This window comes from Paroedura picta, chromosome 10 (genome assembly GCF_049243985.1).
Source record: "Paroedura picta isolate Pp20150507F chromosome 10, Ppicta_v3.0, whole genome shotgun sequence".
NCBI lineage: Eukaryota > Metazoa > Chordata > Lepidosauria > Squamata > Gekkonidae > Paroedura > Paroedura picta.
Genome location: NC_135378.1, coordinates 48973364 through 48982856, shown reverse-complemented (window position 1 = coordinate 48982856; position 9493 = coordinate 48973364). Strand labels below are relative to the sequence as shown.

The following is a 9493-nucleotide window of genomic DNA, read 5'->3' as shown; positions in this document are numbered from 1 at the left end:
GGAGCTCTGTCCCAGGCCTGCTAATGAGCTGGCCAGCCCACACCGTCCCACTTGCTCTGGCTTCAAGGGGGACACTTTCAAGGCCCGTTCTTAAAATGGGCTTTGAAGCTAGTATTGATTTAATACTTCTTGCAGCTTTTTGGTATTTCCAATATTTATGTATTTGTATTTTTGAGTTTTTTGTAAAAATAACAATTTAGCTCTCCAAACTGGGTCCTCCATTAGTTACAGTGATACTTTAATACAAATATTTCCTTGAAAGTAAGCTACACACATTTTCTTAAAACATTGTTCTGGGTAAGCATATTTGAAATAGCAGCCTAAGACAAATCCCTCAAAGGAAAGCAACATTTCTGGTGAAATAGTTCATTATATTTATTTTTCTGCTCTTTTTTTAAATCTCAGAACAAGGAATTCTCATCTAAATTCCATTCAAAACAATTCTGAATACAAAATTGCAGCCTAGTAATCTTTGCTGACAATACCACACAGTGATGTTTTCAGTGCCAGCAGAATTATCTTAGAAACGGATGCTTTTCTTACAAAGCAAAAGATAATTTCTTGATATTTTCCAATTAAATGTAGACATTCTTATATTAAACATCATATAAAAATGTATATGGGATCTTTTAATATGCAAAGACAGTTCCAACTAGCTAGAATCCTGCCCTCTTTGTGCACCAAGAGATGCAGAGATGCTTCCCAAAATTCTAGCCTAACTCTCCCCCATTATGCTTCTGTGTGTGCTGCACACACCTTGAGAGGCTGCCAGGCAACTGTCAGAACACTCCCTGCTTCCACTCTGGCAGGGCCTTGGCAAGCCAGAAGTCTCTACTAGCAGCTGCTCCACACTGTGCTCCCTGCATGGGCCCGAAGCAGGACAGCATCCCAGGCCGAGAATAGAATAGAGTATCTGTTTACTTGGTCTTGCCTCTCACAATAGGTATGTCAAATATTAATGTGAATTCATACAAGTCGTGCATCAACAGCAGAAGAGCCCCAATATATATTATGCACAACACTGAGCAGATATAAGCCATCAGAAACAAACCATTGGGGATAAGCAGCATAATAAATACCCACAGAACAGAAGCAGATCATTCAAAAACGGATAAAACCCCAAATTAAAAGCCTGAGTAAAAGATGAGTTCTAGTTGGCCACCTAAAAGAAAGTAAAGCAGGCACTAGGCAAGCCTTGAGGGGGAAGGCATTCCAAATGCAAGGTGCCACCACAGAAAATACCCAAGCCATAGTCATCACCTGTCTGTCTGCTGAAGGCAAGGACATAGGGAGCAGGGCTTGAGAGGCAGATCTTAAATGGCAGGCTGGATAATGTTAAATCCATGGGTTCAGAGACACAGGCACTGTGACTGCATTTCAGCTCTTTACTGACCCCAGCTCTAAGGTACAACTGAACAGAAACCCCCTTCCCAAAACACCCAGATATAAACAACACAGAACAACAGAAAGTTCCTGCACATGATTGTTTGCTTCCAGTTATAGAATCATAGAGTTGGAAGGGACCTCCAGGGTCACCTAGTCCAACCCAGTGCAGAATGATAGGATTCCACAGTCAAGATCTGGCCATGTGCTAGCCATTCGTAAATGCAGAATTAAGATCCAGTCTCGGGCCTCAAGGTTGGTCCTTGGCAGATCCACATCCCCTTAAGATAGTCACTCAGCAGGTGGCATATGCAAGAGGTAGTATGGGTGGAGATGGTCCTTCAGATACCCTGGCTGCAAGTAGTTGAAGGCCTTAAAGGTAAGAATTGTGTCCAGAAAGGGATGGGTAACCAGAGTAGATCTTTAAGCGCAGGGGTACAAGTGGATTCGGAGATGACACTGGTTCAAATCTAAAATTCTGAATATATGCTGGGTTATTTGCTGTTAGTTTGGAAGGGCAGGTTCACAGAAAAGCTCTTATAAAAGTGGACAGTAGTACACGTATGTGCTTCTGGTTCAGAAGTGGTTTCATGTTTGTATTAAATGGAAGGAATCTTATTTTTTTTAATTACCAGAGTGCCACAACCCTGGGCACTCACATAACACAGCACTTAACGGAGACAATGTGGCAGTTTCGAGTGGTCGTTAAGAATACCTTGCTGTTTGGAACAAATCACAACAGACAATAGCTGGAGGGTGCCTTTCAAATGCCTCTAAACATTTCTCGAATGGAGGGGTAATACCTTCGCAGCGACGGGAGGGAACTCCATTTCTCGACGTATGTCAGAAGCACATGGGAACGGGGCGAGTAACTACATTCCAGTTAACTGTGTGCGTTACGAATGTCTACAAAACTATGCCCCTGCCCGCGTACCTCCCACACCCGGCGCCTCTCCTAGGCTCCGTCTCCCTCCCTTCCCACCTTGGCCTCGCCTTCTCTTCTCCTCTCGCCGCTCCAGCGCCAGCTCCGATTTGCAGGCTTGCGATTGGCCCGGAAGAGAGGTAGCTCCTCCCCCTCCCCCTCGGAGCGAGTGGCAGGGGAGGGGCCAGAAGACGCGGCTGGAGCCAGCTGTCCAAATGCACGTTGCAAACATGAGTTAGGCGGGGAGGGAACGGCGTTCTCCTCGGGCTCACGGAAGCCAGAGCGGAGGTGCGCCCCGGGCGAGCAAACCAAGCCAAAGGGAGGCGCGTCGCGCGGTGAGTGAGGCGGGCCGGGGAGGCTGGGCTGCACGGCCGGCTGCTCTCGCTTGAGGACGCCTTTCCGCCGGCGACAGGCGGTGCCGCGCTCCTGGCCAGGTGGGAAGGGCGGGGCAGGGCGCCGGGGCGCGTGGGTCTCAGCCTCCTGCAGGGGCACCGTGGACAGCGCTAGGAGCAGGGGCGGGGCTCGCATGCCCTCACGTGGCTGGCTTCCAGGCGCCCGGTCATCGCCGTCCATTTCCCCGCTCTTTGCCCTTCTGGGGCAGGTGAGGGCGCGGCTGGGCCAATTCTCTTCCTCTCCCGCCTGATGTGGTCTCGTTGCCTCCGAGGAAGCCAGTGCCTTCGGCGCCCTTCACCTGGGGGGGGGGGGACAAGGCAGCCGAAGGACGGGCTCCTCCGCGCCTGGCCACGGGCTGAACTCCGAGGCGCCCCTGCCTCGCGCGCGCAGCTCCTGTGCTCCTCTTCCAGCGGCTGCAGCTGGCGCGCCACCGAGGGCGAGCGCCTGGCCCCCTCCGTATCGCGCCCGAGCTTCTCCCGCCTGCCTGCCTGCCTGGCTGCCTGGCCGGAGAGCGCAGTGAAGGCGAAGCCTCGGCGATCGGGGGGACGCCACCGGGCTCCGCGGGCAGGGCGAGAAGGGAGCCGGGCGCCAGCGGCTGAGAAGACGGCTGCTAACTTCGCGCAGCTCCAGATGCCCACACGCTAGCGGGCGGCTGGCGGCGCTTCTCTGCAGGCTGCGCCACTGCGCGTCGAGCTGGGGACCGCGGCGGCCTCGCTGCAATCGGGGTGAGCCCTGGGGAAAGGCCAGCCTCGGCACCGGGCCCCTCGCGCGGGGCGCCAAAGCCCCAGGGCTCTCCCGCGGCGGCCCCTGGACAGTGTGCTTTGCGTGGCCACTGCCGGAGAGTCCTGCCTCGGCCCCGAGCCCGCAGGGCTTTTCTCTTGCGCTTCCTTTTTTCTGTTGTCATCCTTGATAGCACCTCGGTGTCAGCTATGCGGTTCACAGCAATCTCAGAAAGGAATGTCTTTATGTAAAAAGAAACAGCAACACACAATCTGGCTAGTTTGGGCATTGGCTGCCTATTAGACTGTACAGTGCCATGTTTTCTTTTGGAGGGAATCCTGTATATTGGAGAGCAGAATAAAGCCCCCTGCTATGGCAGAGTGCATCGAGCACTGAGGCAACCTAGTGCTGAAAGTGGAGCTGATATCCAGTGGCTTAGAAAGCATCAATTCCAGTGTTTCATTTGAGTTCATGGTTTGTTATCAAGATGAGGTGAAAATTGAGGGGTGTGTGGAATACTATAGTTGAAAGTTTGCTCTGTTTCTTAGTTGAACTTTTCTTTTAAAAAATCAGTGTGGCAACATGCAGTTGGCATTTGATGCGTTCTTAATACGGGTTTTAGAATGTTTTCTGATGACTTTATCAGGGGATTGTAGTTTTTGAGCTTCTTTTACTAGTAATGCAGAACAGATGGAAACAAGCATTATACTGCCTCAAGCATCGCCAACTGAAATGGGCTTAAAGCCATAGTTTGCTTTTTGGGTTGGGAGTGCAGAATGTATTATAAAATAGTTTGTGGGTTTGATTCACCAAATGAAGGCAAGGCTTAATCAGTTGTGGAAAGACGTCCTGGAAAATGCTTACCTTCAACTGATTAAACATACTGGGGGGAAATCCTTATATATGAATAATAAGTAATTTGAAATATTTTAATATGGATTATGCCAAGAGAGTAGACTTTCTAAGTTTATTTCGTATATATATTTTCATGTTCAGATGGGACAATTCTGGATCTAGATATGACACTAAAAAACCCGCAAAACCCTTTTGGCTGGTTGTTTTTCCTGACCATGTTTATTATATTGGGTTATGGGTTGCTGCTTATAGCATCTACTGATTTTTGACATGGACTATTGTCTTCATGAAGAAAATACTATGTTTCTTCTCAAACCTTTGTATTATGTAATGTGGGAACTATGCCAAGCTATAATTTTAATAAGAACTCTTTCACAAGGCATTCTAAAATTAACACCAATGTAATATGTTGTCTTCAATGGTCTCTTGAACTACTCAAGATTATGTGTATAAAAATTATAAATGCAAATAGTAAGGTTAAATTATATTATTGACGTTTGTCAGAATTTCCAAATTTTACATAAATCTGTGAAGTTTGATATACCTGAGGAATGCACAGTGTTTTCATCAGATGACTAATACTATCAGTTTCAGAAGTATGTGATTGATTAACGGGTTGGTTTTAGAAGTAGATTTTTTTAAAAACGGAACATCCATATATGATAGAGAATTTAAGGCTGTTTGGGTACTTAAAACTCATTTACTTTATAATAGATCACCAATGCTATGTTGTTTGTACTTTATAGGATCAACATGGCAACATATAGCCTGATCTTTGAATAAACAAATTTTGCCTTCTGTCAGATAATCAAGATGACTAAATCTAATTTTCTAAGATGGAATACCTGTCTTTTGAAACCACAAATGGTTTATAGTGATGAAAGACACCAGTCCTTTTTCACCAAACTTGCCAATACAAGTTTCGAAGGTTTCCCTAGAAATGTAGAAGGTGTGGGCTAGGGGGGCAGAGGGAAAGTGCTGCTTCATATTAGGGATGACTCTAGTGGTGACACTTGGAAAATATGGCTTTTTATACAATATAACTTGTCTTCGGTTGATTTGGCAAACCAGGCTAAAATAATTCATTTGAACCTACCATTAATAGCCAGCATATATACATTTTAATGTTGTCAGAAAACTGTTATAAAATTATTTAATGATTATGGTTTTGCTATGGATTTTACTGCACATTGTACTCTGCCAATCATGAGAAGGTAAGATAGGCTGCTGGATAAAAAACAGGGTAAAGTGCCTGTATCAGCTGAACTGATCATTATCTTTAAATAGTAGAATAGGTTCAGAAATCCTTTCTGTCTCACCAGGGAAGAAGAAAAAATGGGAAAAGTGAAAAGTGTCACCAAATGCTCATTTTCCGTTGATCTTTTATGGGGGTTCTGTAGTGAGAGAAAGGACACATAGATTTGGTTGTGTAATAATGAATTCTTGTGGACAATATACAATAGATTATAAAGTAGTTGTGAATCAGTCATTTGTATCCTTTGATAATATTCTGTTTATAAACGGGGGTTATTCATCAAATCAGTGAAGGAAGAGGAGATATAAATTGAAACATAATATGACACTCATGCATTTTGTCTTACAAACCTTTTCACACTGATAGCAATAGGTAGACTTCCTTGCTTATGGATGATTGTCCTTCCTTTCATATGATTCACACTGGATACAATCTCAGCTGTTGCTGCTGTACATATATAGAATCAAAGTTCATAGTTCATGTTAATACCATGTCCTTGCTCTACTTTGGTGGATGGTGCTTGGAAAAGCTGCAAAACAGCTTGGAAATGAGTGAAACTCAACGAGAGATAATGGTAAAAAATGTTGAGCTAGCAATCATGGGTTCAAATTATTGCTTACCATGAGATTCATTGGATGACTATTGGCCTGCCATTCTCTCAGCCTAACTTTCCATACAGCATTGTTTTGAGGGTCAAATGGAAGACGCTTGAAGCTCCTTAGAGAAAGCATGGGAAAAATATTATAGAAAAATTAAAATGAGAACCGCTGTATCCCAATGCCAAACCTGCTTCCTTGGTGGTCGGTTTTGTAGAAATCAGAGAATCAGTTCATAATTATATGTGGGCTATACACATTGTGGTAGTTAGCCTTGAGGTTGTGCATGTTTTCCTCCACCACCCAAAATATTTAGACCATTAGATATGGCACAGGACATGTATATTGCCTACATGAACACATACTTTGGCACCCAGCATGTGTTCATACATGTATGTAAATAAGTCCAGTTTGTACATGACTTTACCTGTTGAGGGAGAGTGGGAGCTCATGGTTCATTTCCACAACCTACAAAAGATTTGCAATGATATAAATTAAGAATATTTTTTCTTTCAAGTGTATGTTTAGACACCAAGTTTACAGTAACTGAATACGAGTGGCATCAGTTTAATAAACAGTTCTGCAAAAAATAACAAAATATTTCATGTATCTAGAGAGAACCTATGTAAAGAGAAATAAATTTTGGTAGAGGTCACATACTTTATTGCCTAATATTGTTGTTGGAAAGTATTCCAAGTGTTAAGCAGGGTGTTTACAGTAAAAAATATTTATGCGGCATAAGCATATTGACAGTAGAAGTAGGCGACTGTCAAGTAAAAGAAACCACCTGACTGGATAGCCCAGGCAAGCCCGATCCCATCAGATCTCAGAAGCCAAGTAGGGCTGGCCGTGGCTAGCCTTTGGAAGGGTGAACTTCAACGAATACCAGGGTCGTGACATGGGGGTAGGCAATGGCAAACGACCTCTGAATGTCTCTTGCCTGGCAGCCAGACAATCTTAGGATCTCCTGGCTATATTATATACACTAGTTATTCTAATGGGTCTTAAATTATTTCAAGACCTTTGTATAAACCAATCAACATTCCTTTGTGTTTATCTCTCTGTGTGTAGTGTGGTCGTGTGTTAGAGAGAGCACTCTTACAGAACAGCTTGAAGATGGATATGAAAGACTGAGAGAATACCAATTATTTACAAAATTTGTGCTCTGCATTTCTATCATACATCAAGGCAGTTCTCAGTATGAAATTAAAGTATAAAATCATAAAACTGATTTTAAAAAATCCAAAGCAGAGGAATAATTGCAATAATAAATACTAATAACACTTTGAAAATTAACATTCAAGCCATAGAATCTACAGATTTATTATTATTATTATATTTATTTAATTCAATTTATTTCCCACCATTCCCGGCAAGCTGGCTCATAGTGGGTTACAATGTTAGCCTCATATACAATAAAAACCCAAATTAAACCCAATTAAAATAACATTAATACAAAAACCCACAAAAATGTAACATGAAGATAAAGCAACATCAACCCTCCCCAACAAACACAACTACCAGCAGGGGCAGCAAAAGAGTACCATAGCTGAACGCCACCAAGATGTTCAGAGTTGTGGTTGTATCTACTTCTTAAGGGGGCCTTCAGCTGGCCCTTTCTCCGTACTGACCTCATCTATAGAACTGGTGGAAGAGCTCCGTTTTACTGGCCCTGTGGAATATTGGAAGCTCCCGCAGGGCCTGCAGCTCTTCTGGGAGCTTATTCCATCAGGACCAAAAAGGCTCTGGCCCTGGTTGTGGCCTGGCAAGTTTGTCTGGGGCTGGAATGACCAACAAGTTGGAATCCTTAGAGCGCAAAGTCCTGCATGGGGCATAAGGCAACAGGCGGTCCCTCAGATATGTTGGTCCCAGACTACAAAGGGCCTTAAAGGTCAAAACCAGAACCTTGAACAGAATCCAGGCTGCAACCAGTAACCAATGTAGCTGGCTCAGCACAGGCTGGATGTGGGCCCTCCAAGATATTACTGTGAGGACCCTAGCAGCTTCATTTTGCACCAGTTGCAATCTCCTGGTCAGGGACAAGGGCAGGTATGCATAGAGTGAGTTACAGAAATCAATTCTAAAGGTTACTGTCACATGGATCACCATGGCCAGGTGTTCAGAGGACAGATAGGGTGCTAGTAGCCATACCTGACAAAGATGAAAAACTACCTGGTGGGCTACTTGACCTGTGCCTCCATGGTCAGTGAGGTATCCATGGTCACCCCCAGATTCCTGGCCTGGGGCATGGTGATAACTTGTGTATCGGTCAGGATGGGTAAGTGTGCTTCCTATTCTGACCTCCTACTTCTCAACCTCTGTCTTGGAGGGGTTGAGTTTCAAGCGACTCTACTTTATAGCAGTGGTCCCCAACCTGCGGGCTGCGGCTCGGTGCCGGGCCGTGAAGGCCATGGCGCCGGGCCGCGGCTCCCTCTCCCGCCCCCCCGCAGTAAAAAACTTCCCAGGCCGCAAGCTTGTGGCCCGGGAAGCTTCTTACTGCGGGGGGGGGGAGAGGGAATCAGGGCCGCGCCGCGCATTGCATATGCGCGGCCGTCCCCCACATGCGCACATGCGCCATGTGCTGCCGAAATCACGCATATGCGGCACTTTCGCGCATGCACGCAAGTGACAAGTGAGTTGGACAAGTGAGTTGAGCATGTAGAATTAAGATAACTGTTTTATATAGAACTAAGATAACTCTCAGAAAGAGACCTGCTACTGGGTATACAAACAGCTCTTTATTGGTGATCTACATGTTGTAGTAGGCAACAAGACCAAAGGAACCCCCCCTCGAAATCTTCAACATATATACATGTGACAGACAAAAGAACTTTCTGCAGTTGTGCACAATGGGCTAGATTGAAAGTGATTGATTCAGACTGATTGGATCCAGCAGATGGGATCCTTGCTGCTCATTGGTCAGGTCCATGACTGCCTGGAACCTGCCTCGGACCTCAAGTTTGGTCCTTGGCAGATCCACATATGCAACAATGACAAAATTATATCCTTTCTTCCTGGTGTCATTCCTGTTCTATTCTTGAACTGCCAAAGGGAAATAATTGTTTTCTTTGTAGTTGATGTCGTGCTCAGTGAAACACCCAAATGTATTTGTTTGTTTGTGATTTATTTTGCAGTCTGCTTGACCCCCCACACTAGATTAGTAAAGAACACTTTTTATTTCCTTGAAGTGATAAATTCTTAAGTAACTGAGCCTTTTTTAGCTTTTTCTCTTCTAGTCTTGGATAAGAACTGATGGTTTCTATTTTTGGAAAGTTCATTTCAGTCCACATTAGATGCAGAAATGTTCTACACATAAAGGGAAAAATTCTAGAAGAAGAAGAGTTGGTTCTTATATGCTGCTTTTCTCTA

At 44.7% G+C, this 9493-nt stretch overlaps 1 protein-coding gene across 4 annotated transcripts in view; it reads left to right on the top strand.

The window, feature by feature from the left end:
- Positions 1–2488: 2488 nt before the first annotated feature.
- Positions 2489–9493, top strand: part of GUCY1A1 (guanylate cyclase 1 soluble subunit alpha 1) — a 42196-nt gene continuing 35191 nt past the window's right edge. The window contains exon 1 of one of the 4 annotated variants that reach the window (XM_077300034.1): positions 2489–2640. The gene's annotated coding sequence lies outside the window, so the exon portion shown is untranslated. Of the gene's footprint in view, positions 2641–2720; positions 2740–2804; positions 3424–9493 lie in introns of those variants that run through there. The other 3 variants (XM_077300037.1, XM_077300036.1, XM_077300035.1) reach the window with 3 other exon arrangements.